This window comes from Oncorhynchus mykiss, chromosome 17, assembly GCF_057628025.1.
Source record: "Oncorhynchus mykiss isolate SJ-2025 chromosome 17, ASM5762802v1, whole genome shotgun sequence".
Taxonomy (NCBI): Eukaryota; Metazoa; Chordata; class Actinopteri; order Salmoniformes; family Salmonidae; genus Oncorhynchus; species Oncorhynchus mykiss.
In genome coordinates this window covers 76,628,004-76,654,848 of record NC_143038.1, presented here as the reverse complement: position 1 = coordinate 76,654,848, position 26,845 = coordinate 76,628,004, and the positions used below count along the sequence as shown (strand labels likewise).

Here is a 26,845-nt window from a genome sequence, read left to right as displayed (position 1 = left end):
TTTGTTTCACAGTTCAGGATTTTGGCATGTTCATCCAAACTGTTTCGGTTTTCGTTTGTATCATTCACATTGTTATTTTGTATTCTTTAGTGTTCAGTTTAATAAACTAAAATGGACACCTACCATGCTGCACATTGGTCCGATCTCTCCTCCTCATCCTCCTCAGAGGAAGAAGAAGAAACCCGTGACACGTGGATTGATTTGGACAATTTCTTTGGATTCCTCATGTCTAACTCATAGTTAAAATAAAGTCCAGATTAGATGTTAGATAATATATTCTAATTCAATTATAATATATTTATTGATTATTATATGAATCCAATAAATTAAAATGACCAATTTGGATGATCAATCAGTTAGTTAGCTTAACTTCCTCAGAGATCAAAATATATTTCAACAATATAACGTGGCAGGAATGCTAATCATATCTGTTCCTACCAAATAGGAATAATCTCAGAACAATCTGACATGCTGGGTGTCAATCCATTTTCTAGTGCTTTTTGAGGTGGAATGAATGGCACGAATGAAATGAGCAACTCTGACTAAAAGAAGGACAGCGAGAGCGGAGGAGTGACCTGTTTCCTAGAAATAGCAGTGTGTTACCAGGTGGCGGCAGTGGTCTCTGGAGGGGCAGTGGCTCCCTGAGCTGGAGAGCAGAGAGACGGAGGAGGCAGAAAGGAAATTAGAGTGGCCCGGAGCTCTCTGCCTATCTCTCTCGCTCTCTCTGCCTCTCTTTCACTCTCCCTGCCTCTCTTTCACTATCTCTGCCTCTCTCGCTATCTCTGCCTCTCTCTCGTTCTCTCTCTCTCTGCCTCTCGCTCTCTCTGCCTCTCTCTCGTTCTCTCTCTCTCGTTCTCTCTCTCTCTGCCTCTCTCTCTCTCTGCCTCTCTCTTGCTCTCTCTCTCTCTCGCTCTTTTTCTCTGCCTCTATCTCTCTGCCTCTCTCTTTCTCCCTCCATCTCTATGTTGCGTGAGACACCCACAGAGGCCGTATCTGGGCCAGCTACCTGAGTCCGTCTAAAATTGGAACAGGATCACAGACCTAAACTCAGAGGAAAGGAACATGTTTTAAACAACCTTTTTTTTAGGCAAGAAGCCCCACCTGAGAAGGGAAATGATGGTCGTCTGCCAACTCGTCTAGCTCTTCATATCACCCGTATCGCTCGGTATCTGTAAAGCACTTTGTGACAACTTCTGATGTGAAATACATTTGATTGACTTTAGCTGGCATGAGAAGCTTCAGACATGACTGGTGTTGTTATCTTGTTCCAAGCCAGACTGTCTGTTATCAGGACTGTTCTTTAACTGTAGATGCTAGCGGTTCAGACATTACACTGTGTTTGTCTGTGTGTGTGTGTTTCCAGGTGGTCTGTGTTGGGTCCGTGGCTGAGCTGGAGGAGTTGACGGAAGTGAGAGTGACTGATCTGCGTTGTGAGAGGTGAGTCATCGATAGTCTGCAGTGATTACACACCACACATAACTGTCTCTGTCCCTCTCAATGGAGTGTCAGTTGCGATGAGCGTGGGAGGATTGTTCCTTCGAGGACATCGAGTGCCTGTCAGTCGATATTAACCGTTTGCCTTTGTTTGATGAAATCCATAGTTTTTGATAAAAGTAGCCTTTTACGCCACTTCTGCCAATGGGGCTGCTGTTTGCTAACGCAGCTCCTCATTGCATGGCCAATTTTAAAACTTTTGGCAGTGGATGCATGGACTGCTATTTTAATAAAAAACGATGGATTACAAATCCAAGTGATCCAGGACAGGTACCCAGTAGTCTATATACAATCAGGACAGGTACCCAGTAGTCTATATACAATTAGGACAGGTACCCAATAGTCTATATACAATCAGGACAGGTACCCAGTAGTCTATATACAATCAGGACAGGTACCCAGTAGTCTATATACAATCAGGACAGGTACCCAGTAGTCTATATACAATCAGGACAGGTACCCAGTAGTCTATATACAATCAGGACAGGTACCCAGTAGTCTATATACAATCAGGACAGGTACCCAGTAGTCTATATACAATCAGGACAGGTACCCAGTAGTCTATATGCAATCAGGACAGGTGACCAGTAGTCTATATACAATCAGGACAGGTACCCAGTAGTCTATATACAATCAGGACAGGTACCCAGTAGTCTATATTCAATCAGGACAGGTACCCAGTAGTCTACATACAATTAGGACAGGTACCCAGAAGTCTATATACAATTAGGACAGGTACCCAGTAGTCTATATACAATCAGGACAGGTACACAGTAGTCTATATACAATCAGGACAGGTACCCAGTAGTCTATATGCAGTCAAGACAGGTACCCAGTAGTCTATATGCAATCAGGACAGGTACACAGTAGTCTATATGCAATCAGGACAGGTGCCCAGTAGTCTATATACAATCTGGACAGGTACCCAGTAGTCTATATACAATCAGGACAGGTACACAGTAGTCTATATACAATCAGGACAGGTACCCAGTAGTCTATATACAATTAGGACAGGTACCCAGTAGTCTGTATACAATCAGGACAGGTACCCAGTCGTCTACATACAATTAGGACAGGTACCCAGTAGTCTATATACAATTAGGACAGGTACCCAGTAGTCTATATACAATCAGGACAGGTACACAGTAGTCTATATACAATCAGGACATGTACCCAGTAGTCTATATGCAATCAAGACAGGTACCCAGTAGTCTATATGCAATCAGGACAGGTACACAGTATATATGCAATCAGGACAGGTGCCCAGTAGTCTATATACAATCTGGACAGGTACCCAGTAGTCTATATGCAATCAGGACAGGTACCCAGTAGTCTATATACAATCAGGACAGGTACGCAGTAGTCTATATACAATCAGGACAGGCACCCAGTAGTCTATATACAATCAGGACAGGTACCAAGAAGTCTATATACAATCAGGACAGGTACCCAGTAGTCTATATACAATCAGGACAGGTACCCAGTAGTATATATACAATCAGGACAGGTACCCAGTAGTCTATATACAATCAGGACAGGTAATATGTAGTCTATATACAATTAGGACAGGTACCCAGTAGTCTATATACAATCAGGACAGGTAATATGTAGTCTATGTACAATCAGGACAGGTACCCAGTAGTCTATATACAATTAGGACATGTACCCAGTAGTCTATATACAATTAGGACAGGTACCCAGTAGTCTATAACAATCAGGACAGGTACCCATTAGTCTATATACAATCAGGACAGGTACCCAGTAGTCTATATACAATCAGGACAGGTACCCAATAGTCTATATACAATTAGGACAGGTACCCAATAGTCTATATACAATTAGGACAGGTACCCAATAGTCTATATACAACCAGGACAGGTACCCAGTAGTCTATAACAATTAGGACAGGTACCCAGTAGTCTATAACAATCAGGACAGGTACCCAGTAGTCTATATACAATCAGGACAGGTACCCAGTAGTCTATATACAATCAGGACAGGTAATATGTAGTCTATGTACAATCAGGGCAGGTACCCAGTAGTCTATATACAATTAGGACAGGTACCCAGTAGTCTATAACAATCAGGACAGGTACCCAGTAGTCTATATACAATCAGGACAGGTACCCAGTAGTCTATATACAATCAGGACAGGTACCCAGTAGTCTATATACAATTAGGACAGGTACCCAATAGTCTATATACAATTAGGACAGGTACCCAATAGTCTATATACAATCAGGACAGGTACCCAGTAGTCTATAAAAATTAGGACAGGTACCCAGTAGTCTATATACAATCAGGACAGGTACCCAGTAGTCTATAACAATCAGGACAGGCACCCAGTAGTCTATATACAATCAGGATAGGTCCCCAGTAGTCTATATACAATCAGGACAGGTACCCAGTAGTCTATATACAATTAGGACAGGTACCCAATAGTCTATATACAATTAGGACAGGTACCCAATAGTCTATATACAATCAGGACAGGTACCCAGTAGTCTATATACAATCAGGACAGGTACCCAGTAGTCTATAACAATCAGGACAGGTACCCAGTAGTCTATATACAATCAGGATAGGTCCCCAGTAGTCTATAACAATCAGGACAGGTACCCAGTAGTCTATAACAATTAGGACAGGTACCCAGTAGTCTATATACAATCAGGACAGGTCCCCAGTAGTCTATATACAATCAGGACAGGTACCCAGTAGTGTAAGTGTTACATAAAGTATATTTATAAAAGTATTGACTGTATGCTTAAAGTTGTAACTTTCTACTCCATTGGAAAACAATTGATTACAGAGTATCGTTTAATGGACGTCACATTATTTATCAGAAATAACAGATTTCAGCAGAGAAAGGGAAGCAATCATACAGGACAAACATCCCAAAATATTAGGACAATGACACGTGTTGTTGTTTTGTCTCCGTACTCCAGCACTTTAAATTTTAAATGATTCAATGACCATTAGGTTAAAGTGCAAATTGTCAACTTTAATTTGAGGGTATTTTAATCCATAATCAGGTGAACCGTTTAGAATTTACAACACTTCTTGTACATAGTCCCTGCCTTTGTTTGGAAAAAGTATTTGGACAAATTAAATTATATGTATAGTAAAAATTGTATTTGGTCCCATATTCCCTTTCACGCAATGACTACATTAAGCTTGTGACTGACTATGTTAAGCTTGTGACTGACTATGTTAAGCTTGTGACTGACTATGTTAAGCTTGTGACTGACTATGTTAAGCTTGTGACTGACTATGTTAAGCTTGTGACTAACTATGTTAAGCTTGTGACTGACTATGTTAAGCTTGTGACTAACTATGTTAAGCTTGTGACTGACTATGTTAAGCTTGTGACTAACTATGTTAAGCTTGTGACTAACTATGTTAAGCTTGTGACTGACTATGTTAAGCTTGTGACTCACTATGTTAAGCTTGTGACTAACTATGTTAAGCTTGTGACTGACTATGTTAAGCTTGTGACTAACTATGTTAAGCTTGTAACTGACTATGTTAAGCTTGTGACTAACTATGTTAAGCTTGTGACTAACTATGTTAAGCTTGTGACGGACTACTTTAAGCTTGTGACTGACTATGTTAAGCTTGTGACTGACAACATTAAGCTTGTGACTGACTACGAATAGCTTGGGACTGACGACGTTAAGCTTGTGACTGACTACGAATGGCTTGGGACTGACGACGTTAAGCTTGTGACTGACTATGTTAAGCTTGTGACTAACTATGTTAAGCTTGTGACTGACTACATTAAGCTTGTGACTGACTACAAATTGCTTGTGACTGACTACATTAAGCTTGTGCCTGACTACGAATAGCTTGTGACTGACTACATTAAGCTTGTGACTGACTACGAATAGCTTGTGCCTGACTATGAATAGCTGTGACTGACTACATTAAGCTTGTGACTGACTACAAATAGCTTGTGACTGACTACATTAAGCTTGTGACTGACTACGAATAGCTTGGGACTGACTACGTTAAGCTTGTGACTGACAACAAATAGCTTGGGACTGACTACATTAAGCTTGTGACTGACTACAAATAGCTTGTGACTGACTACATTAAGCTTGTGACTGACTACAAATAGCTTGGGACTGACTACTTTAAGCTTGTGACTGACTACAAATAGCTTGGGACTGACTATATTAAGCTTGTGACTGACTACAAATAGCTTGGGACTGACTACGTTAAGCTTGTGACTGAATACAAATAGCTTGGGACTGACTACGTTAAGCTTGTGACTGACTACGAATAGCCTGGGACTGACTGCGTTAAGCTTGTGACTGACTACGTTAAGCTTGTGACTGACTACAAATTGCTTGGGACTGACTACGTTAAGCTTGTGACTGACTACGAATAGCTTGGGACTGACTACATTTAGCTTGTGACTGACTACAATTAGCTTGGGACTGACTACGTTAAGCTTGTGACTGACTATGTTAAGCTTGTGACTTACTAAGTTAACCTTTGACTACGTAAAGCTTGTGACTGACTACGTTTAGCTTGTGACTGACTACGTTAAGCTTGTGACTGACTACGATTAGCTTGGGACTGACTGCGTTAAGCTTGTGACTGACTACGTTAAGCTTGTGACTGACTACAAATTGCTTGGGACTGACTACGTTAAGCTTGTGACTGACTACGAATAGCTTGGGACTGACTACGTTTAGCTTGTGACTGACTACAAATAGCTTGGGACTGACTACGTTAAGCTTGTGACTGACTACAAATAGCTTGTGACTGACTACGAATAGCTTGGGACTGACTGCGTTAAGCTTGTGACTGACTACAAATAGCTTGTGACTGACTACAAATAGCTTGTGACTGACTGAATACTGAAGTATTCAGACCACCTGACTTTTTCCACATTTTGTTACATTACAGCCTTGTTCTAAAATTGATTAAATCGTTTCCCCCTGATTTTTTCCCCCTGATCAACTGTATTAATAATAAAAAACTGATATCACATTTACATAACTTAACAAAATGTGGAAAATTCAAGGGGTTTGATTTACTTTCCGAATGCGCTGTATCATATTGATATTTATGCATTTTAATTTCTCCCTCATTATTATTCACGATTCATTCAGGATTTGTCGTGATCATGGTATTATCCACGTTAATGTAGACCTGTTTAGAAACATATTTTATTCTTGCCTTTTATTTCTATTGGGCAAATGTTTTTTCTGAAACACAACCAAAATAAACAGCAAATGCATCCAACAAGTTTGTACAGTCACAAGCCTGATGTGGTCATTGCGTGCTTGGGACCAAAGGCAGTGCTTCACCCCCCTTTTCCTATTTTGTTGCCTAACAGCCTGGAATTAACAATGATTTTTTGGGGGGTTTGTATCATTTGATTTACACAAAATGCCTACCACTTTGAAGATGCGAAATACTTTTTTTATTGTGAAACAAACAAGAAATAAGACAAAAAAAAATGAAAACTTGAGTGTGCCTAACTATTTACCCTCCTCGAAAGTCAATACTTTGTAGAGCCACCTTTTGCAGCAATTACAGCTGCAAGTCTCTTGGGGTATGTCTCTATAAGCTTGGCACATCTAGCCAGTGGGATTTTTGCCCATCCTTCAAGGCAAAACTGTTCCAGCACCTTCAAGTCGGATGGGTTCCGCTGATGTACAGCAATCTCTAAGTCATAACACAGATTCTCAATTGGATTGAGGTCTGGGCTTTGACTAGGCAATTCCAAGACATTTAAATGTTTCCCCTTAAACCACTCGAGTGTTGCTTTAGCAGTATGCTTAGGGTCATTGTCCTGCTGGAAGGTGAATGTTCGTCCCAGTCTCAAATCTCTGGAAGACTGAAAGAGGTTTCCCTCAAGAATTTCCCTGTATGTGGCGCCATCCATCATTCCTTCAATTCTGACCAGTTTCCCAGTCCCTATGAAAAACATCCCTGGTGTTCTCGGAGTGATGGAATAGGTGTTGGGTTTGCGCCAGACATAACATTTTTCTTGATGGACAAAAAGCTCATTTTAGTTTCATCTGATCAGAGTACCTTCTTCCATATGTTTGGGGAGTCTCCCACATGCCTTCTGGCGAACACCAAATGTGTTTGCTTGTTTTTTTCTTTAAGCAATGGCTTTTTTTTCTGGACACTCTTCCATAAAGCCCAGCTCTGTGGAGTGTACGGCTTAAAGTGGTCCTATGGACACTTTTCATACATGTAAGTCACCAGGGGTTGGAACGTCCAACAATATGCTTGATAATCATGGTCATCTACACAGAAAACAAAGAGTTAAAAGCATTAACGTGAGACCAGGGATGATAAGGAGACCTTGTTCGTCCATAGAGTTAAAGACACTAAATGGTGTTTATTATGGATCCCCATTAGTTCCTGCCAAGGCAGCAGCTACTCTTTCTGGGGTTTATTATGGATCCCCATTAGTTCCTGCTAAGGCAGCAGCTACTCTTCCTGGGGTTATGTATAATACCACTATACAACAGTAAAGTACAGTAAAGTTGTCTGTTCTATAATACTGACACTGGTGTTAATGTATGTGGGCCCTGGTCTAAAGTAATGCACTATATAGGGAATAGGAGTCTGGTCTAAAGTAGTGCACTATATAGGGAAGAATAGGGCTTTGGTATAAAGTAGTGCACTATATAGGGAATAGGGCTCTGATCTAAAGTAGTGCACTATATAGGGAATAGGGCTCTGGTCTAAAGTAGTGTACTATATAGGGAATAGGTCTCTGGTCTAAAGTAGTGTACTATATAGGGAATAGGGTTCTGATAACGACAATGTTGATCCATCCTTAGTTTTCTCCTATTACAGCTATTAAGCTGTTTTAAAGTCACTTTTAGCCTCATGGTAAAATCCCTGAGTAGTTTCCTTCCTCTCCGGCTTCCTCTCCGGCTACTGAGATAGGAAGGACGCCTGTATCTTTGTAGGGACTGGGTGTAATGATACAGCATCCATAGTGTAATTAAGAACTTCACCTTCACCTTCATCAAAGGGAAATTCAAATTCTTAAGAAAAAAAAAATGTTCATGCATCTTCTTATGTGACTTGTTAATCAGGATCAGCGGGTCCGCTGCGGGACGTTGAGCTAACGTAGGCTAATGTGATTAGCATGAGGTTGTAAGTAAACAAGAACATTTCCCAGGACATAGACATATCTGATATTGTCAGAAAACTTAAATACTTGTTAATCTAACTGCACTGTCCAATTTACAAGTAGCTACTACTATGAAAGAATACCATGCTATTGTTTGAGGATAGTGCACAGTTATGAACTTGAAAAGTTATTAATAAACCAATTAGGCAGTCTTGATACAACATTTTGAACAGAAATTCAATGGTTCATTGGATCAGTCTAAAACTTTGCACAAATCTAAATTGCAGCTGGGCTGGAATAATACATGATGGACTTTCTCTTGCATTTCAAAGATGATGGTACAAAAAAAATACAAAATAACATTTTTTTTCTTTGTGTTAACTTTTACGAGATATATTGTGTTATATTCTCCGACACTCCTTTCACATTTCCACAAACTTCAAAGTGTTTCCTTTCAAATGGTACCAAGAAAATGCATATCCTGGTTTCAGGGCCTGTGTTACAGGCAGTTAGATTTGGGTATGTCATTTTAGCATAAAATTTAAAAAAGGTTTTAAGCACCTCTTTAGGCTTGCCATTACAAAGGGGCTGAATGTAATACATTATAAATTCAGGATGTAATACAACAAAATGTGTGAATACTTTCTGAAGGCACTGTACCTAGAAGAAGACACGAGATACAAACACACAACAACATTGCATGTGAATACATCTTTCAATGCTGACCACAAAACCCAAGTTCAAATCAAATTTTAATTTGTCACGTGCCGAGTGTAGGTCTAGACCATACCGTAAAATGCTGCTGAAGAGAACACTGAACAGAGTTTCCAGAGCCCACAGACAGTCCTGTGTTCCACTCTCGCCCTGTAACAAACATTATACATATCACCATCACCACTGTCTGCTAACTTGCCCCATACCATAACATATCATAACATACATACTGACTGTACTGAAGATATCAACAGTGGAGCTAGTGAGAATGTGCCAGTATCTGATGAGAACATTCACCATATAAACAGGTCTACTGTCCAGTCTCTGATGAAGACATTCAAAATATGAGTGGGGCGACAGGTAGCCTAGTGGTTAGAGCGTTGGACTAATAACCTGAAAGGATGCTTGATCAAATCCCGATCTGACAAGGTAAAAATCTGTTGTTCTACCCCTAAACAAGGCAGTTAACCCACTGTTCAGGGGGCAGAACGACAGATTTTTACCTTTTCAGCTCGGGGATTCAATCCAGCAACCTTTTGGATTCTGCCCCAACACTAACCGCTGTGCTACCTGCCGCTCAAGCCACAATAGTCATCCACAACATTAACAAAGTCTACACTATATTTCTGATCAATTTATGTTATTTAAATGGACAAAAAATGTGCTTTTCTTTCAAAAACAAGGACATTTCTAAGTGACCCCAAACTTTTGAATGGTAGTGTATATATACTATCAGTCAAAAGTTTGGACACACCTTCTCATTAAAGCCAATCCATTTCCGACCTAGAATATGTGGACATCTATAAGTACCTAGGTGTCTGGCTAGACTGCAAACTCTCCTTACAGACTCATATCAAACATCTCCAATCGAAAATCAAATCAAGAGTCGGCTTTCTATTCCGAAACAAAGCCTCCTTCACTCACGCCGCCAAGCTTACCCTAGTAAAACTGACTATCCTACCGATCCTCGACTTCGGCGATGTCATCTACAAAATGGCTTCCAACACTCTACTCAGCAAACTGGATGCAGTCTATCACAGTGCCATCCGTTTTATCACCAAAGCCACATATACTACCCGCCACTGTGAACTGTATGCTCTCGTTGGCTGGCCCTCGCTTCATACTCGTAGCCAAACCCACTGGCTCCAGGTCATCTACAAGTCTTTGCTAGGTAAAGCCCCGCCTTATCTCAGCTCACTGGTCACCATAGCAGCACCCACCCGTAGCACGAGCTCCAGCAGGTATATCTCACTGGTCACCCCCAAAGCCAATTCCTTCTTCGGCCGCCTTTCCTTCCAGTTCTCTGCTGCCCATGACTGGAACGAACTGCAAAAAATCACTGAAGATGGAGACTCATATCTCCCTCACTAGCTTTAAGCACCAGCTGTCAGAGCAGCTCACCGAGAATAGACGTATGCTGTCGCCTTTGAAACAGAGAGCATTCGCTATTAATATGACGTTTCTGTGTGTATGTTTTAATTTGTGATCTTCAATTTGACCTGTACATAGCCCATCTGTAAATAGCCCATCGAACTACCTCATCCCCATATTGTATTTATTTGTTTATCTTGCTCCTTTGAACCCCAGTATCTCTACTTGCACATTCATCTTCTGCAAATCTACCATTCCAGTGTTTAATTACCTCCCTTATCTTGCCTAATTTGCACACACTGTATATATACTTTGTTTTCTACTGTATTATTGACTGTACGCATGTTTATTCCATGTGTAACTCTGTGTTGTTGTATGTGTCAATCTTATTTGCTTTATCTTGGCCAGGTTGCAGTTGTAAATGAGAACTTGTTCTCAACTAGCCTACCTGGTTAAATAAAGGTGAAATTAAATTAAATAAATAAATGCTGCCATTAGTTAGGTAATCAATACATCAAAACATACTATATATACAAGAGTACATGGATAGTCTTTCAAATGAGTGGATTTGGCCACACCCATTGCTGACAGCTGTATTAAATCAAGCACGCAACCATGCAATCTCCATAGACAGACATTGGCAGTAGAATGGCCTTACTGTAGAGCTCAGTGATTTTCAACGTGGCAACATCATACGATGCAACCTGTCCAACAAGTCAGTTCATAAACTTTCTGCCCTGCTAGAGCTGCTTCCCCTTCAATCTTTATTTATTTTACATTCATACACTCATTCTAGAACCTTCGTTCTAGAACCTTCATCCTAGAACCTTTATTTAACTAGGCAAGTCAGTTAAGAACAAATTCTTATTTTCAATGACGGCCTAGGAACAATGAGTAAACTGCCTTGTTCAGGGACAAAACGACAGATTTGTACCTTGTCAGCTCGGGGATTTGAATTTGCAACCTTTCGGTTATTAGTCCAACGCTCTAACCACTAGGCTACCCTGCCGCCCCTGTAAGTGCTGTTATTGTGAAGTGTAAACGTCTGGGAGAAACAACGGCTCAGCGCGAATTGGTAGGCCAGTCAAACTCACAGAATGCGACCACCAAGTGCATAAAACTATCTGTCCTCTGTTGCAACACTCACTACCGCGTTTCAAACTGCCTCTGGAAGAAACGTCAGCACCAGAGAGTGTCATGAAATGGGTATCCATGGCAGAGCAGCCTCACACAAGACTAAGATCACCATGCACAATGTAAAGCGTCGGCTGAATTGGTGTAAAGCTCGTCGCCATTGGGCTCTGGAGCAGTGGAAACGCGTTCTCTGGAGTGATGAATCACGCTTCACCATCTGGCAGTGAAACGGACGAATCTGGGTTTGGCGGATGCCTGATGAACGCTACCTGCCCCAATGCATGGTGCCAACTGTAATATTTGTAATATTTGGTGGAGGAGGAATAATGGCTTGGAACAGTTTTCATGGTTCGGGCCCCTTAGTTCCAGTGAAGGGAAATCTTAACACTACAGCGTACAATGACATTCTAGACAATTCTGTGCTTCCAACTTTGTGGCAATAGTTTAAGAGAAGCCCCTTTCCAGTTTCAGCATGACAATGACCATGTGCACCAAGCGAGGTCCAAACAGAAATGGTTTGCCGAGATCGGTGTGGAAGAACTTGACTGACCGACACAGAGCCCTAACCTCAACCCCATCGAACACCTTCGGGATTTGGAACGCATAATCACCCAACATCAGTGCCCGACCGCACTAATACTCTAATGGCTGAATGGAAGCAAATCCCAGCAGTAATGTTCCAACATCTAGTGGAAAGCCTTTCCAGAAGAGTGGATGCTGGTATAGCAGCAATGTTCCAACATCTAGTGGAAAGCCTTCCCTGAAGAGTGGAGGCTGTTATAGCAGCAATGTTCCAACATCTAGTGGAAAGCCTTCCCTGAAGAGTGGAGGCTGTTATAGCAGCAATGTTCCAACATCTAGTGGAAATTCTTCCCAGAAGAGTGGAGGCTGTTATAGCAGCAATGTTCCAACATCTAGTGGAAAGCCTTCCCAGAAGAGTGGAGGCTGTTATAGCAGCAATGTTCCAATATCTAGTGGAAAGCCTTCCCAGAAGAGTGAAGGCTGTTATAGCAGCAATGTTCCAACATCTAGTGGAAAGCCTTCCCAGAAGAGTGGAGGCTGTTATAGCAGCAGTGTTCCAACATCTAGTAGAAAGCCTTCCCAGAAGAGTGGTGGCTGTTATAGCAGCAATGTTCCAACGCCATATTAATGCCCATGATTTTGGAATGAGATGTTGGATGAGCAGGTGTCCACATACTGTTGGCCATGTAGTGTACCTCATGCTGCCACTGGTCAGGTAATTAATAAATCAATCAATCATTACTCCATGATAATACCCGATGATGTGCTCTTCTGTAGCTCAGAGCATGGTGCAATGCCAAGTGTAAAAAATGTATAAACGCATGACTAAGTCGCTTTGGATAAAAGCTTCTGCTAAATGTCATATTATGCACTGAACACAAATAGAAAAGAATGCAACAATTTCTAAGATTTTATAGTTCATATCAAGGAAATCAGTGAATTGAAATCTGTTGGTCACAGATACCTTAAAAAAGTGTTGTGATTTGCCTCATGCAGCATTACACAAGTATACAAAAAGTACCCAGTAAACTAACAAAGCTTTATTGTGATGGTAACAAAGTCAATGGAACGTGGACATGCGGTGATCTGCCACGCCGTCTAAGGAGAGGCTGCCACTGCAATCCTCTTGGCTGCTGCGTTGGCTGAATTCTGTCCCTTCTTGTTGTGCTTCTTGGCGAAACGCATGTTCTTCATGAACTTCGGGTCGACCTGGAGAAGAACAAGGAGACAGTAAGATGCTGAAATATGTCACTTTTCATATGTGAACAATACTGAATGTGTGTTCCATAAAAGGTATACATCTGAAGGATGTAAGGATTGGACTATATCAGTTAGTATTCTCCTCCAGAGGGCCCCTCCTTCAATGGACTAGATTAGTTATTTTTCTCCTCCAGAGGGCCCCTCCTTCAATAGACTAGATTAGTTATTATTCTCCTCCAGAGGGCCCCTCCTTCAATAGACTAGATCAGATATTATTCTCCTCCTGAGGGCCCTTCCTTCAATAGACTAGATTAGTTATTATTCTCCTCCAGAGGGCCCCTCCTTCAATAGACTAGATTAGTTAGTATACTCCTCCAGAGGGCCCCTCCTTCAATAGACTAGATTAGTTATTATTCTCCTCCAGAGAGCCCCTCCTTCAATAGACTAGATTAGATATTATTCTCCTCCAGAGGGCCCCTCCTTCAATATACTAGATTAGTTAGTATACTCCTCCAGAGGGCCCCTCCTTCAATAGACTCGATTAGTTAGTATACTCTTCCAGAGGGCCCCTCCTCCAATAGACTAGATTAGTTATTTTTCTCCTCCAGAGGGCCCCTCCTTCAATAGACTAGATTAGTTATTATTCTCCTCCAGAGGGCCCCTCCTTCAATAGACTAGATTAGATATTATTCTCCTCCAGAGGGCCCCTCCTTCAATAGACTAGATTAGATATTATTCTCCTCCAGAGGGCCCCTCCTTCAATAGACTAGATTAGTTATTATTCTCCTCCAGAGGGCCCCTCCTTCAATGGACTGGATTCGTTATTATTCTCCTCCAGAGGGCCCCACCTTCAATGGACTAGATTAGTTATTATTCTCCTCCAGAGGGCCCCACCTTCAATGGACTAGATTAGTTATTATTCTCCTCCAGAGGGCCCCTCCTTCAATAGACAAGATTAGTTATTTTTCTCCTCCAGAGGGCCCCTCCTTCAATAGACTAGATTAGTTATTATTCTCCTCCAGAGGGCCCCTCCTTCAATAGACTAGATTAGATATTATTCTCCTCCAGAGGGCCCCACCTTCAATAGACTAGATTAGTTATTATTCTCCTCCAGAGGGCCCCTCCTTCAATATACTAGATTAGTTAGTATACTCCTCCAGAGGGCCCCTCCTTCAATAGACTCGATTAGTTAGTATACTCTTCCAGAGGGCCCCTCCTCCAATAGACTAGATTAGTTATTTTTCTCCTCCAGAGGGCCCCTCCTTCAATAGACTAGATTAGTTATTATTCTCCTCCAGAGGGCCCCTCCTTCAATAGACTAGATTAGATATTATTCTCCTCCAGAGGGCCCCTCCTTCAATAGACTAGATTAGTTATTATTCTCCTCCAGAGGGCCCCTCCTTCAATGGACTGGATTCGTTATTATTCTCCTCCAGAGGGCCCCACCTTCAATGGACTAGATTAGTTATTATTCTCCTCCAGAGGGCCCCACCTTCAATGGACTAGATTAGTTATTATTCTCCTCCAGAGGGCCCCTCCTTCAATAGACTAGATTAGTTATTATTCTCCTCCAGAGGGCCCAACCTTCAATGGACTGGATTAGTTATTATTATCCTCCAGAGGGCCCCACCTTCAATGGACTAGATTAGTTATTATTCTCCTCCAGAGGGCCCCTCCTTCAATAGACAAGATTAGTTATTTTTCTCCTCCAGAGGGCCCCTCCTTCAATAGACTAGATTAGTTATTATTCTCCTCCAGAGGGCCCCTCCTTCAATAGACTAGATTAGATATTATTCTCCTCCAGAGGGCCCCACCTTCAATAGACTAGATTAGTTATTATTCTCCTCCAGAGGGCCCCTCCTTCAATATACTAGATTAGTTAGTATACTCCTCCAGAGGGCCCCTCCTTCAATAGACTCGATTAGTTAGTATACTCTTCCAGAGGGCCCCTCCTCCAATAGACTAGATTAGTTATTTTTCTCCTCCAGAGGGCCCCTCCTTCAATAGACTAGATTAGTTATTATTCTCCTCCAGAGGGCCCCTCCTTCAATAGACTAGATTAGATATTATTCTCCTCCAGAGGGCCCCTCCTTCAATAGACTAGATTAGTTATTATTCTCCTCCAGAGGGCCCCTCCTTCAATGGACTGGATTCGTTATTATTCTCCTCCAGAGGGCCCCACCTTCAATGGACTAGATTAGTTATTATTCTCCTACAGAGGGCCCCACCTTCAATGGACTAGATTAGTTATTATTCTCCTCCAGAGGGCCCCTCCTTTTGTGGACTAGATTAGTTATTATTCTCCTCCAGAGGGCCCCTCATTCAATGGACTAGATTAGTTATTATTCTCCTCCAGTTGGCCCCTCCTTCAGTGGACTAGATTAGTTATCATTCTCCTCCAGAGTGCCCCTCCTTCAATGGACTAGATTAGTTATTATTCTCCTCCAGAGGGCCCCACCTTCAATGGACTAGATTAGTTAGTATTCTCCTCCTGAGGGCCCCTCCTTCAATAGACTTGATTAGTTATTATTCTCCTCCAGAGGACCCCTCCTTCAATTGACTAGATTAGTTAGTATTCTCCTCCAGAGGGCCCCTCCTGACAGTCTTCATCACACGCTTTTCTTTAGGCTGTCTTTACTGTTCATGTACTGTCCAAGCCGACATATTTGGTAGTGTTCCTTCCTGTTACTGTCTAAGACTTGTAACATCCTGTAGAGGTGACCTGCAATCAGGAAGAGAAGAGCCAAGGACGTCCGACAGTATGCTATACACTTATTAAGTGATTAGCTATCTGTCCCCTCATGTATTTTTTTTCTCTCTCTCTCTCTCTCTCTCTCTCTCTCTCTCTCTCTCATATAGTAGAAAACAGGTATGTTGTCCTAAGATGGCTGTGCGAGGACATCACCTGACTCTGTGGAGGTAGGAGGACATCACCTGACTCTGTGGAGGTAGGATGACATCACCTGACTCTGTTAAGGTAGGAGGACATCACCAGACTCTGTAGAGGTAGGAGGACATCACCTGACTCTGTAGAGGTAGAAGGACATCACCCGACTCTGTAGAGGTAGGAGGACATCACCTGACTCTGTAGAGGTAGAAGGACATCACCTGACTCTGTAGAGGTAGGAGGACATCACCTGACTCTGTAGAGGTAGGAGGACATCACCTGACTCTGTAGAGGTAAGAGGACATCACCCGACTCTGTTAAGGTAGGAAGACATCACCTGACTCTGTAGAGGTAGGAGGACATCACCTGACTCTGTAGAGGTAGGAGGACATCACCCGACTCTGTAGAGGTAGGAGGACATCAGCGGTTGTTGTTATTATTTTGATGTTGTAGTACCCTCTGAATGAGGTGGTAGACCCAGAAGCTCTGAGAGACATCACTTCCCTGCAGAAATACATCCTGGAGGTAAGAGGTAACCCTTAACCTTCAGGAAGTATTTACACCCCTTTACTTTTTTTTACACATTTTGTTGTGTCACAGCCTGATTTTAGAATTGATTACTTTGAGGTTCATTGTCACTAACCTACACACAATACCCCATAATGTCAAAATGGAATTATGTAATTCCATTTTTTTTCTTCAAATTAATAAAAAAAATATATTTTTGAAATGTTTTGTGTCAGTAAGTTTCAACCCCTAAATAAGTTCAGGAGTAAAAATGTGCTTAACCCCCTGTAGTCATCGTCCGCAACCCCGCGGAAATCTAGTTAGCATAATAAACAATTCCCCAGCTAGAGATCAGCTTTTATTTTCATTTTTCTTGTCTGAACAGTGTCACCAAAACAAACGATTATGACCCCTCTTTGGAAAGATGAGACTATCACGAACACGATGGTGTTCTCCATTTTCCACTCTACGACCCCCGTACGCGTCTTGGGACTCGTCTGAAGTCAGTTCAGCCGATCTGCCAACTTCTGTCTGTAGTGTCCGAGGCAGCTCTAGCAGGGCAGAAATTTGACGAATTGACTTGTTGGAAAGGTCCTGTAACGGTGCCACGTTGAAAGTCACTGACTTGCAGCATCGTACTGAGATGCAATGCATTGCAACATGATAAATTACTCCCATAAGAATGTTTTTACCGTAGAAGATTTTGTTTATACATTATTACCAGAATATAATTTAATAGCACTAAAAAGTACATTCAAAGTAACTGAGGATCACAATGCGAAATGAACCAAGGAAACATATTTACAAGATGCACTCCGTGAGCGGGTGTCAAAGGTTTGGGAAGTCTCCGTGGCTACGTACCTCCTCCCTACTGTGAGTGGGTCAGCCCGGCCCAGCTCACCAACGACCCAGCTCACCACGGCCCAGCTCAGCCCGAGCTCACCACGGCCCAGCTCACCACGGCCCAGCTCACCACAGCCCAGCTCAGCCCTATTCCCTCGCTCCGGCAGGGAGAGAGTGACGTGGGGATCCCTCCCTGGTTACACATAAAGGACAGAATGAGACGCTGCTGCTGCTCGGCCTGTGACACACGGTACACACACACACAATGACGCGTCGCTTCTCTGATCTGATGGTGAGGATTCTTGCTAGTGTCACAGAACTGGGTTAGTCCGGTCCTGGTTGGTACGTACAGCAGAGGGTTGATGACTTAGTTGTTGTTGTGCTCTCTGGGATGGACGGAGAGAGAGAGATGCCACCATGGTGTGACTGTTGTTTTATTCAACGATCTTTGAAAAGACAGACTCTCTAGACCTACATGTATAGTACAATACACAATATACACTATATGTGTAAAAGTATGTGGATTCCTGCTTCTCAAACATCTCATTCCAATATCATGGGCATTAATGTGGAGTTGGTCCCCCCTTACTGCTATAACAGAGGCCGCTCTTCTGGGAAGGCTTTCCACTAGATGTTGGAACATTGCTGCTATAACAGCCTCCACTCTCCTGGGAAGGCTTTCCACTAGATGTTGGAACATTGCTACTATAACAGCCTCCACTCTTCTGGGAAGGCTTTCCACTAGATGATGGAACATTGCTGCAGGGACTTGCTTCCATTCAGCCACAAGAGCGTTGTTGAGGTTGGGCACTGATGTTGGGCGATTAGGCCAGTCGGCATTCCAATTCATCCCAATGGTGTCCGATGGGGTTGAGGTCCGGGCTTTGTGCAGACTAGTCAAGTTCCTCCGTACCGATCTCAACAAACCATTTCTGTATGGACCTCGCTTTGTTTACTAGGGCATTGTCATGCTGAAACAGGAAACATAACATAACATAACATTATTCCTCCTCCACTAAACTTTACAGTTGGCACTATGCAATCAGGCAGGAGGCATTCATCTGGCATCTGCCAAACCCAGATTAATCTGTCGGGCTGCAAGATGGTGAAGCATGATTCATCACTCCAGAGAACGTGTTTCCAATGGCGGCGGGCTTTACACCACTCCAGCCGACACTTGCCATGGCCCATGGTGATCTTAGGCTTGTGTGCGGCTGCTCGGCCATGGAAACCCATTTCATGAATCTCCCGACGAACAGTTATTGTGCTGATGTTGCTTCCAGAGGCAGTTTGGAATTCGATAGTGAGTTTTGCGCTTCAGTACTCAGCGGTCCTCTTCTGGAGTTTGTGTGGCCTACCACTTTGCGGCTGAGCCGTTGTTGCTCCTAGACGTTTCCACGTCACAATATCATCACTTACAGTTGACCGGGGCAGCTCTAACAGGTCAGAAATTTGACAAACTGACTTGTTGGAATGGTGGCACACCCTGACCTTAGAGATACTTATTTATTCTCTATGTTTGGTTAGGTCAGGGTGTGACTCGGGTGGGAAAATCTATGTTTTATATTTCTTTGTTGTTTTGCCGAGTGTGGTTCCCAATCAGAGGAAGCTGTCTATCGTTGTGTCTATATGTTGTGATTTTCCGTTTGGGTTTTGTGGGGTATTTTCTGTTTAGTGTCTGTGCCTGACGGAACTGTTCGCGTTCGTTTTTTTGAATGTGTTATTTTTTGTTTGAGTGTTTCTTGCCTTGCTGCCACTGTGGATTGGGGTATTGAGAACCTGGTTCGGAAGGTGCAACGCTCCCAACCTGGACCTGAAGGGGGCCCGGCTAACTGGCTGTTTGTTCCTAACCCAGTTCGGTCCTGGAATGGGCTCATTCCTCCAGGCTGACCTGTCGTACAGGGTTCCGTCGTACACTAGCCTGCCTTCGAGAACGTTTGTGGTGGCCCACAATGGTCCCTGACATCTCTTTCTTCGTCACCGCATGCACTGTGTGTGCTCAAAACAAGACTCCACGGCAAGCTCCTTCTGGCCTCCTGCAGCCACTACCGGTTCCTCATCGTCCCTGATCTCATATTTCTCTGGACTTTGTCATTGGGCTCCCTCCGTCTGATGGCAACGCTGTCATCCTAACGGTAGTCAACCAGTTCTCCAAGGCCGCTCATTTCATCCCTCTCCCCCAAACTACCTTCTGCCAAGGAGACGGCCCAGCTTATGGTGCAGCATGTCTTCCAGATTCTGGATACATGGACTCCCGGTTGACATGGTCTCTGATTGGGGTCCACAGTTCTCGTCTCAGTTCTGGAAGTTATTCTGCACCCTTATTGATTCGTCAGCCAGCCTGTCATCCGGATTCCATCCCCAAACTAACGGTCAGTTGGAGTGAGCCAAGACCTGGAGACCACTTTAAGGTGCCTGGTTTCAACTAACCCCACTACCTGACGTTGTCAACTGGTCTGGGTGGAGTGTGCCCGGAATGTTCTGCCACCCCTTTTGAGTGCTCCATGGGGTATCAGCCTCCACTCTTCTGCCTGTCTGCCACTCTGTACCTCCTAGACTCTGATCTAGTTTTGACCTTTTGCCTGTCCACGACCTCACTTCATATTCATCGTCAAACCCACTGGCTCCAGGTCACCTATGTCTTTGCTGCTTAGTTCTCTGCTGCCAATGACTGGAACGAATTGCAAAAACTCACTGAAGCTGGAGTCTTATATCTCCCTCACTAACTTTAAGCATCAGCTGTCAGAGCAGCTTACCAATCATTGCATCTGCACACAGCCCATCATTAAACAGCCCACCCAACTACCTCATCCCCATATTGTTATTTATTTTTTTGCTCCTTTGCACCCCATTATCTCTACTTGCACATTAATCTTCTGCACATCTATCACTCCAGTGTTTAATTGCTATATTGTAATTATTTCGCCACTATGGCCTATTTATTGCCTTACCTCTCTAATCTTATTACATTTGCACACACTGTATATAGATTTTTATATTGTGTTATTGACTGTACGTTTGTTTATCCCATGTGTAACTCTGTTGTTTTTGTCTCACTGCTTTGCTTTATCTTGTCCAGGTCGCAGTTCTACCTGGTTAAATAAAGGTGAAATAAATAAATAAAAGTGAAGTAGTTGAACTGTAATCTACTAGCCTCTGTAGTTGAACTACCCTTTACTGTGTTTAACTGTAGCCTACCAGCCTCTGTTGTTAACCTCTACTCTACTAGTAATTATATTACATTGTGTCCCAAATGGCACCCTATTTCCTGTACAGTGCAATTATTTTGAACATGGCCTATGGCAGACCAGGGGCATTTATGGCAGACCAGGGGCCCTTATGGCAGACCAGGGGCCCTTATGGCAGATCAGGGGCCCTTATGGCAGACCAGGGGCCCTTATGGCAGACCAGGGGCCCTTATAGCAGACCAAGGGTCCTTATAGCAGACCAGGGGCCCTTATAGCAGACCAGGGCCCTTATAGCAGACCAGGGGCCCTTATAGCAGACCAGGGCCCTTATAGCAGACCGGGGCCAATAGCAGACCAGGGGCCCTTATAGCAGACCAAGGGCCCTTATGGCAGACCAGGGGCCCTTATGGCAGACCAGGGGCCCTTATAGCAGACCAGAGCCCTTATAGCAGACCGGGGCCTATAGCAGACCAGGGGCCCTCATAGCAGACCAGGGGCCCTTATAGCAGACCAGGGCCCTTATAGCAGACCGGGGCCTATGGCAGACCAGATGGGCTGTTTTGCCTTACAGCTCATAGGTCCTACCTAATTTTATTACGTACAGCTTAGTCACTCTGCACATTGTTCCTGGTCACATTTGTCTCTTTTTGCATTGGCAAACCAGTTGCTCTAATAAATGTGTGTAGCACTTTCATTTTTATGGTAACAACATTGTGTTGACATGGTTCTCAAAGTTGACCCAATACCTCACTGTATTTCCTTACCTATGTTTATGGCCTGAACCTCAAGACAATAAAAGTAGGTGACATTTTTCAGGCTCCTAGTGGTGTTCTGATAGCAGAGACAAGGACATCGAGCAGATACTGAGGGCTCTAGTTAAGACAGAGAGAGAGCTCTATTAGAGGTGGTGCGTAGAGCCGGCGCAGAATATACTGGGCCGTAGAGGCGCACTGGAAGTCTGGAGCGTAGAGCTGGCACAACGCGTCCAGGCTGAATACCCCCTGTAGCACGGCAAGTGCGGGGAGCTGGCACAGGCCGCACTGGGTTGTGCGGGCGAACTGGGATACAGATGGAAAACAGGCTTCCTAAGTATGATTCCCAATCAGAGACAACGATAGACAGCTGCCTCTGATTGGGAACCATACCCGGCCAACAAAGAAATAGAAAACTAGAATGCCCACCCAAATCACACCCTGACCTAACCAAATAGAGAAATAAACAGGCTGTCTAATGTCAGGGAGTGACACCCTCATTTTATTGTTCACTTTCTAGATGTCTGGTGTTTTGTCTTCCATCATACTTTAACAATATTCATTTATTGCACGTTTATGTGTGTCTGTTTCAGAAATCACAGCAGAGTCAGTGAAGACGCTGGACAGGAAGACTCTGTATATTGGAGTTCTTCCCACCACTGCATAGGACCGGGAACAGCCAGACTATAGGAGAGAGGGGAACAGCCAGACTGAAGGAGAGAGAGGAAAAGCCAGACTGAAGGAGAGAGGGGAACAGCCAGACTGAAGTAGAGAGGGGAACAGCCAGACTGAAGTAGAGAGGGGAACAGCCAGACTGAAGGAGAGAGGGGAACAGCCAGACTGAAGTAGAGAGGGGAACAGCCAGACTGAAGGAGAGAGAGGAACAGCCAGACTGAAGGAGAGAGAGGAAAAGCCAGACTGAAGGAGAGAGGGGAACAGCCAGACTGAAGGAGAGAGGGGAACAGCCAGACTGAAGGAGAGGGGAACAGCCAGACTGAAGGAGAAAGAGGAACAGCCAGACTGAAGGAGAGAGGAACAGCCAGACTGAAGGAGAGAGGGGAACAGTCAGACTGAAAGAGAGAGGGGAACTCCCAGACTGAAGGAGAGAGAGGAACAGCCAGACTGAAGGAGAGAGAGGAACAGTCAGACTGAAAGAGAGAGGGGAACTCCCAGACTGAAGGAGAGAGGGGAACAGCCAGACTGAAGGAGAGGGGAACAGCCAGACTGAAGGAGAAAGAGGAACAGCCAGACTGAAGGAGAGAGGAACAGCCAGACTGAAGGAGAGAGGGGAACAGCCAGACTGAAGGAGAGAGAGGAACAGCCAGACTGAAGGAGAGAGGAACAGCCAGACTGAAGGAGAGAGGAACAGCCAGACTGAAGGAGAGAGGGGAACAGCCAGACTGAAGGAGAGAGGAACAGCCAGACTGACGGAGACTGAGGAACAGCCAGACTGAAGGAGAGAGGGGAACAGCCAGACTGAAGGAGAGAGGAACAGCCAGACTGACAGAGACTGAGGAACAGCCAGACTAATGGATATATCACTCCACTCTATACTCCTCTGTAATATGTATCTCTGAATACATGTTGCAAGACCCCCACTGGTTGATGCTTATTTATATAAAACCCTCTTAGGCCTCACTCCCCACTATCTGAGATACCTACTACAGCCCCCACCCTCCACATAAAACACCCATTCTACCAGTCACGTTCTGTTAAAGGTCCCCAAAGCACACGCATCCCTGGGCCGCTCGTCTTTTCAGTTCGCTGCAGCTAGCGGCTGGAACGAGCTGCAACAAACACTCAAACTGGACAGTTTTATCTCAATCTCTTCATTCAAAGACTCAATCATGGACACTCTTACTGACAGTTGTGTCTGCTTTGCGTGATGTATTGTTGTCTCTACCCAATTGCCCTTTGTGCTGCTGTCTGTGCCCAATAATGTTTGTCTCATGCTTTGTGTGGCTACCATGTGCTGCTGCCATGTTGTGTTGCTACCATGATGTGTTGTTGTCTTAGGTTTCTCTATATATAGTGTTTTGTTGTCTCTCTTGTCGTGATGTGTGTTTTGTCCTAAATATATATACATATATATATATTTTTTATCCCAGCCCCGTCCCCGTTAGAATGTATTTAGAATGCAGTTAGAATGTATTTAGAATGCAATTAGAATACATTTAGAATGCAGTTAGAATGTATTTAGAATGCAATTAGAATACATTTAGAATGAAGTTAGAATGTATTTAGAATGCAGTTAGAATGTATTTAGAATGCAGTTAGAATGTATTTAGAATGCAATTAGAATGCATTTAGAATGCAATTAGAATGTATTTAGAATGTATTTAGAATGCAGTTAGAATGTATTTAGAATGCAATTAGAATACAGTTAGAATGTATTTAGAATGCAATTAGAATGCATTTAGAATGCAATTAGAATGTATTTAGAATGTATTTAGAATGCAGTTAGAATGTATTTAGATTGCAATTAGAATACAGTTAGAATGCAGTTAGAATATATTTAGAATGCAATTAGAATGCATTTAGAATGCAATTAGAATGTATTTAGAATGCATTTAGAATGCAACTAGAATGTTGTTTAGTTTGTTTGTTTAGTGTTCTTCGTCTTTATTAAAAAGTATGTATTCTAATCACGCTGCGCTTTGGTCTCCTCCGTACAACGAAGGTGACAGAATAACCCACCTTAACAGGACCAAGCAGCGTGATTGGGAGGAACAGCGCTTAATGTAGAAATGGATCCGGGAGAAAGACGAATGGGTAACAACCTGGGAGGAGATTGGAGATAGGAGATAGGAGAGTTGGTCGATCGATCCAGGGAGAGTTCCAGAGCCTGCATGGGATTCTTTGGAACAGTGCGAGGAGGGATACAGGAGAATGGAGGAACGACGAAGATATAAGGGTACACGGCTAGCACGGAAACCCGAGAGGCAGCCCCAATAATTGTTTTGCGTGAAACTGGTCAGGCACCGTGTTATGCAGAGATGCGCACGGTGTCTCCAGTGGCCGGGCTAGAATGAGCATCCAGCTAGGACGGGTTGTTTCAGCTTTACACTCCAGACCTCCAGTACGCCTCCACAGCCCAGTACGTCCTGTGCCTGCTCCCTGCACTCGCCCTGAGGTGCGTGTCCCCAGCCCAGTACCACCAGTGCCAACACCACGCACTAGGCTTCCTGTGCGTCACCAGAACCCTGTACGCCATGTTCCTCCTCCCCGCACTCGCCCCCCGAGGTGCGTCTCTCCAGCCCGGTACCTCCAGTGCCAGCACCACGCACCAGGCCTACAGTGCGCCTCGCCAGTCCAGAGCGTCCGGCTACAGTACCCAGTCCAGAGCGTCTGGCTACAGTACACAGTCCAGAGCGTCCGGCTACAGTACTCAGTCCAGAGCATCCGGCAACAGTCTACAGACCGGAAACTCCTACGACGGGCTGCAGACCGGAACTTCCTACGACGGGCCGCAGTCCGGAGTTTACCACACCGGGTCGCAGTCCGGAACCTACCACGACGGGTCAGAGTCCGGATCCGCCAGAGTCTCCCTCCAGTCCTGAGCCGCCAGAGTCTCCCTCCAGTCCTGAGCCGCCAGAGTCTCCCTCCTGTCCTGAGCCGCCAGAGTCTCCCTCCTGTCCTGAGCCGCCAGAGTCTCCCTCCTGTCCTGAGCCGCCAGAATCTCCCTCCTGTCCTGAGCCACCAGAGTCTCCCTCCTGTCCTGAGCCGCCAGAGTCTCCCTCCTGTCCTGAGCCGCCAGAGTCTCCCTCCTGTCCTGAGCCGCCAGCCAGCCAGGAGCGGCCAGAGCCGCCAGCCAGCCAGGAGCCGCCAGAGCCGTCAGCCAGCCAGGAGCCGCCAGAGCCGTCAGCCAACCAGGAGCTGCCGATGCCGCCTGTCACGCCGGCGATGCTGGAATCTCCCTCCTGTCCGGAGCTGCCAGAGCCGCTCCTCAGTCCAGTGACGCCCTCTACGATGATCTTCAGTCCGGGGTCTGCTGCGAGGGTCCCCGCTCCAGAGGCGCCACCTAAGTGGGCCAAGACAGAGGTAGAGCAGAGTCCACGTCCTGCACCCGAACCGCCGGAGTGAAAAAGGCCCACCCGGACCCTCCCCTTTAGATTAGGTTTTGCGGCCGGAGTCCGCACCTTTGTGGGGGGGGGGGGGGGGGGTACTGTCACACCCTGACCTGAGTATTCTTTGTTTTCTTTATTGTTTTGGTTAGGTCAGGGTGTGACTTGGGTGATGTATGTGTTTTTGTACTGTCTAGGGGTTTTGTAGGTTTATGTGGTTGTTTATCATCTAGGTGTTTATATATGTCTATGGTTGCCTAGATTGGTTCTCAATTAGAGGCAGGTGTTCATCGTTGTCTCTGATTGGGAACCATATTTAGGCAGCTATCCTCTTTGGGTATTTTGTGGGTTATTGTCTATGTCTATGTCTAGTTGCCTGTGTCTGCACTAGTATTATTATAGCTTCACGTTCGGTTTTGTTGTTTTGTATAGTTTGTTTACTGTTCTTCGTCTTTATTAAAAAGTATGTATTCTAATCACGCTGCGCTTTGGTGTCCTCCGTACAACGAACGTAACACAAATGTTCCATACACACAAAAAGCTTATTTCTCTCAAATTTTGTTCACATATAGTTTACATCTCTGTTAGTGAGCATTTATCCTATGATAATCCATTCACCTGACAGGTGTGGCATATCGAGGAGCTGATTAAACAGCACAATCATTACACAGGTGCACCTTGTGCTGGGGGACAATAACAGGCCACTCTAAAATGTGCAGTTTACTCACATAACATGTAACAGATGTCTCAAGTTTTAAGGGAGCGTGTAAATTGGTATGCTGACTGCAGGAATGTCCACCAGAGCTGTTGCCAGAGAATTTAATGTTTATTTCTCTACCATAAGCCACCTCCAAAGTACTTTTAGAGAATTTTGCAGTATGTCCAAGAGACAATACGTCTGAGACCAGCCACCCGGACAGCTGATGAAACTTTGGGTTTTCATAACCAAAGAATTTCTGTACAAAACTGTCAGAAACCGTCTCAGGGAAGCTCATCAGTGTCATCTCGTCATCCTCACAGGGGTCTTGACCTGACTACAGTTCGGCCTTGTAACCGAC

At 44.2% G+C, this 26,845-nt stretch overlaps 1 long non-coding RNA gene across 1 annotated transcript in view; it reads right to left on the bottom strand.

Annotated features, from left to right (window-relative positions):
- The window catches only part of LOC149976510 (uncharacterized), a 989,396-nt gene that overhangs the window by 67,846 nt on the left and 894,705 nt on the right, over positions 1-26,845 (bottom strand). The gene's annotated exons all lie outside the window — the stretch shown is intronic.